Source organism: Egretta garzetta, unplaced genomic scaffold (genome assembly GCF_000687185.1).
Source record: "Egretta garzetta isolate BGI_Z169 unplaced genomic scaffold, ASM68718v1 scaffold292, whole genome shotgun sequence".
Classification (NCBI taxonomy): Eukaryota; Metazoa; Chordata; class Aves; order Pelecaniformes; family Ardeidae; genus Egretta; species Egretta garzetta.
The window spans coordinates 780,363-785,026 of NW_009258789.1; the positions used below are offsets into that span (position 1 = coordinate 780,363).

The 4,664-nt window shown below is 40.1% G+C and overlaps 1 protein-coding gene across 1 annotated transcript in view; it reads right to left on the bottom strand.

Moving 5' to 3' along the window:
* LMTK2 (lemur tyrosine kinase 2) overlaps positions 1 to 4,664 on the bottom strand; it is a 43,477-nt gene that overhangs the window by 20,860 nt on the left and 17,953 nt on the right. The window lies entirely within an intron of this gene.

A 4,664-nucleotide genomic window follows, 5' to 3' on the forward strand; every position in this document is an offset into this window, starting at 1 on the left:
GGCTGGAAAGCTGCCTGGTGGAAAAAGACCTGGGGGTACTGGTTGACAGCCAGCTGAATATGAACCAGCAGTGTGCCCAGGTGGCCAAGAAGGCCAACAGCATCCTGGCTTGTATCAGGAATAGTGTGACGAGCAGGAGTGACGAGGGAAGTGATCGTGCCCCTGTACTCGGTGCTGGTGAGGCCGCACCTTGAATACTGTGTCCAGTTTTGGGCCCCTCACTACAAGAAAGATGTTGCATTGCTGGAACATGTCCAGAGGAGAGCAACCAAGCTGGTGAGGGGTCTGGAATACAAGTCTTACTAGGAGCAGCTGAGGGAACTGGGGGTGTTTAGTCTGGAGAAGAGGAGGCTGAGGGGAGACCTGATCACCCTCTACAACTGCCTGAAAGGAAGCTGTAGTGAGGTGGGGGTCGGCCTCTTCTCCCTGGTAACAGATGATAGGACAAGGGGGAATGGTTTGAAGTTGCACCAGGGCAGGTTTAGGCTAGACATTAGGAAAAACTTCTTCACCGAAAGGGTTGTCAGGCTCTGGAATGGGCTGCCCAGGGAGGTGGTCGAGTCCCCATCCCTGGAGATATTTAAAAGAAGGATAGATGAGGTGCTTAGGGACATGGTTTAGTGGTGGGATGGCAGTGCTAGGTTAAAGGTTGGACTCGATGATCTTAAAGGTCTTTTCCAACCAAAGCGATTCTATGATTCTAAGCTGGAAAGCTACCTGCCGAGTCACACAATACCACGTAATTGCTCCTTTTGAAGTTCTTGGACAATTACAAACTCTACTCATGTCTCCCCCTTCCAATGTTGCTTCGCGGTCACTACCATTAAAAAGCCTGGAAGTAGTGTATAGAGCACCTATACCATCAAAAAGTTGTTTAGGCATATTTAAGTTTACGAAATATTAAAAAGTTTGAGAGCACAAAGAGGTTTTGACCCCAACAGACATGGTTTCTGAAGTTGTCCAACTGTCAAGCCACCCTCTTTTTTTTTTTTAACCACACACCACTGACATATCTACTATTTGCTGATATTGACTACGATTATTAAACACATTTGTTGAGCTCTTTGGTTAATAAGTTTCCATTGCAAAGATTCTTCTTTGATTTGAAGATAATGTTTTCAAGTGGCAGTAATAAGAAAAACCCCAACTGAAAGAAAGAACCAACCACTGCAGGAAGGCACCTTCCACTAACAGCAACATCCCTAAAGCAACTACAGAACATTCCAGGCAAATACTGCATCCTGCTGATCTCATCTGCTCAGGGAATTACACAACTGTAAGAATTTGTGTAAGAATTTGATAGGCAAATCAGCCTCACTATAACCATGCTACTTCCACATTTGAATAACTTTCCTTTACCCATAAATTATGTCAATCCATTAGAGGATTTGCTGTGCTGACAAAATGCTGGCCATGCATGGCTGAGTAATATATTAAAGTTAATAAGCCAGCTACCACTATTTTTAACCCGATATCATTCTACAATGTTTAACAGTGAACAGTTAACTATTCATAGAAGACTGCACCAACATACTAAGCAAACTGGGGGGGTGGGGGGTGGAGTTTAAGAACTTACTGAGCATTTCTTTCTATATTTACCATTTTTTAAACAATTTTAAACACAGGCAAAGGAAAATTAGGATTTAAAAGCTTTAAATCACTTATGTGCAACTGATCTCTCTTGCTCCTTGCCCAGCTCTGCAAAGCAAGGGACACAGAGCAACTTGGATTACTTTATAAAATAAGCTAAGTGCTAGCAAATACAGTTACTGCGTATACAACCAAGAGATCTCAAGTAACAGAAATGTAATTTATACAGCCAAGAAAACAAGTAAGTTAGCCTGTATGACATTCAGCATTGCTACTGTGACAGTTAGCTCTGGTATCTCTGCACTACAGTTTCCAGTGTCTCTGACCAAGACCTTTCAGTGCCAAGGAGCCTGGGAACTGATAACCCAACAGGGCTGCCAGAGCAGCCAAGTCAAGGTCAAGCGGCCCTAAAAAGGCTACAAATGCTAGTAAGAGAAGCTGCAAAGGTGGGACACACTGTGATAGGCTACAAATTTGAAGGAGTGCAAAGATAACCACCGCACCCTCTAGACTGCGTTGGTCAGTAGAATAGCCACATTTTTCATTGCTTAACATGCCAGACTTGCAAAATGAAGCCTACGTTGCCAAAAGAACCTCAGAAGAACTTGTTATCTGAAGACATTTACACTTCCTATTCAACACAGTTGACATGTTTGCCACCTTTTTTCTTAAATCAGCAAATTCTCAGTCACCTAAGTACAGGGGATCAAAACAAGTTTGTTCTTTGTTGTATATACATATACAATACCAGTAACACAAGGTAAAAAGCTTTAGCATAGCATTATACCACTGCTAACAAAAAAGGAACATGCTTTTCATCCTTACCAACTGAACAATATATAGTCACCACAGACACTAGAACCTTTAGTCAACTACTCCAACTGCATCTGCCCCTGTGGTCTTTCTGCTGAAGAACCAGACACTTGTGTGTTTTGGAAGCACCTCCATATCCCCTAATTTACCCAATTTCAGAAAAAAAAGTAGTACAAAAGAAGGTACCAGCTATCAAGATCACTTACTAAAAGCCTGAAAAATAAAAGTAACTGCCATCCCAGCCACAGTGATAAAAAGCAGCTTCTAGAATATCAGCCTACTGACACTCCACTAAAAACCTGTCTACTAAAAAAAGCTATCTAGCCATACCTTCTATTCCAAATGATGCCGTCTGGCTTCCTTCACATTTCTGCCATCTTCATGTCTCTCCTCTCTCCTCATTCCAATATTGCTACCTCCTACACTAGGCCCTGGGACTACAACAAGAATTAGTAACATAAAGCAATACTGAGCTAAATTACTGCACTTGTCTCAATCTCTACATAAAACTATTCCAGTGAACACCGTTTTGTCTGCCTAGCCCCTTTATATTTGTGTGCACAGTGAATAAAATACTATGATGTCTAGGAGACACTCCGCTCTACCAAGTAAGAACTGTTCAAGTAAGCCAGCCTTTCAGTATGAAAGTCATGTTTAACTCACTATAATATATAATTTTCTAAACACAAGTTTTAGTTCACTTGGAATAGAAATCAGCACAGACATTTATTTTCCACTCTGAAGAAATTACCTAACTACATTCGAATTTATAAAACTACCACTTTGGCTGTCAAGCTTACTGCCCCCAGTTAAAGTGAAAATCTATTTTATCCCCTTAAGTAAAATCCTTTCCAGATTACTCTGCAGGATCATGACAATTTCTGGCAGTAATCATCAGGCATCAAACAAGGGTATTATTTTTTTCCTGTATACTTAAAGTAGGGCAATTTTTAAAAGTCACTCTGTCTTCAAATTTGAAGTTGGATTAAATAGCGTAACTATTTAAAAACATGGCAGCAATTAAATCAGATTAAATATTTGGATGTATATCTGTTAGGTTCTATAAAATGCAATTCTCTTCCAAGGGTCCTTTTAAAGAACCTCCAATTTGAGTAGCATGTTTAAAACCAGTAAGAAGCATTCCATTTCTACACATTGAAAAACTATTAAAAAACCCCAAACATTACCTGGTTAACCTTAGGCACCTACTTTTTAATTCTTAGCAAAACTGGAACATTTTACTTTGATCAGTCACTTAAAAAGTTCAGGCGTTTCTTCCATTTAGAAAAGAATGATTTTATCAGCACTTCTGACTCATTAATTTACCACGGCTAATAAATTTCAGCAAAAAAGCAGTAACGAAAAATATAGTTATTTAAGGTCACCGATTAACTGATGCTTCTCAACAAAACTCAAAGTTCACGTTAACTCTTATTTAAACTGCTTGAGGCAATGGACGCAACTAGAGTAGCATTTATGCATCTGAATTTAAAGGAAAATTCTGTAGTAGTGAAGCTGATGAAAACGGATCTTGCTGAATTTTATAAATGCAAAGTATCTTACTTCTGAATGACTTATTTCTTAATAACATATACATGCACTTCTGAGACTTCATTTGTGTCTTGGACATTTTTCAAGAAACTCTGCTTTAAATGATATCTAGACCACAAACCTTAAAAGCAGCTACTGAGCCAGTGTTTAGATAGCCACCTGGAGTTCTGGTTGGTTTGGTTTTTAACGTTGTGTTATGCTACAATAAAGCAATGGAAGTCTTTCCAGACAATGGATCCATCAACACATCCAAATTTTAGTCTCTGAAGACACTGTGTATACTGGGCACAGTTCAAAGTTTCTATACATGCATACCACTTCCTTTCTCCCAACATTCATGTAAATTCCAACACATGCCCAGGAATGCAGTGGCTGAGCAAGGTTTTTGTACAGCTATCCTTCCCATCTTCAGCAGCCTTGTGGCACTAACAGCAGAGCAGAAAGCAGTGAGAACACCCTTCGCTGTGCTCTTAGCATTTCTTCTGGTGTTCAGGAAGCATAAGGTGGCAGTTGTTTGGGGGTGGTGGGGAGGGAAAGAAAAGAAGGATAAGAGTAGGAAAAAGAAGAATACAGTGACAGAAAGGATCAGGAAGAGAATAGGATGATACTGAAAATTCTAGCTATTAGAATACACTCATTACCAATTCTGGAAGTGAGCCCACCATGCATTTTTAGCCCAAAGCTGCACAGCATGAGTAAAATTTCGGGCC